The 459-nt window shown below is 41.6% G+C and overlaps 1 protein-coding gene across 2 annotated transcripts in view; it reads left to right on the top strand.

The window, feature by feature from the left end:
- LOC106874315 (IQ motif and SEC7 domain-containing protein 1) overlaps positions 1-459 on the top strand; it is a 41,368-nt gene that overhangs the window by 5,350 nt on the left and 35,559 nt on the right. The gene's annotated exons all lie outside the window — the stretch shown is intronic.

Genomic DNA, 459 nt, shown 5'->3' with positions numbered 1-459 from the left:
GGTATTAAATAGCCATGGGTCAGGTATTAAATAGCCATGGGTCAGGTATTAAATAGCCATGGGCCAGGTATTAAATAGCCATGGGTCAGGTATTAAATAGGCATGGGTCAGGTATTAAATAGCCATGGTCAGGTATTAAATTGCCATGGGTCAGGTTTTAAATTGCCATGGGCCAGGTATTAAATAGCCATGGGTCAGGTATTAAAAAGCCATGGGTCAGGTATTAAAAAGCCATGGGTCAGGTATTAGACAGCAATGGGTCAGGTATTAAATAGCCATTGGTCAGGTATTAAATAGCCATTGGTCAGGTATTAAATAGCCATCAGCTAGGTATTAGACAGCCATGGGTCAGGTATTAAACAGCCATGGTTCAGGTATTAAATAGCCATGGGTCAGGTATTAAATAGCCATGGGTCAGGTATTAAATAGCCATGGGTCAGGTATTAAACAGCCATGGGG

Source organism: Octopus bimaculoides, unplaced genomic scaffold (genome assembly GCF_001194135.2).
Source record: "Octopus bimaculoides isolate UCB-OBI-ISO-001 unplaced genomic scaffold, ASM119413v2 Scaffold_40451, whole genome shotgun sequence".
NCBI classification, from domain to species: domain Eukaryota; kingdom Metazoa; phylum Mollusca; class Cephalopoda; order Octopoda; family Octopodidae; genus Octopus; species Octopus bimaculoides.
This window is presented reverse-complemented; position numbering and strand designations above follow the sequence as displayed.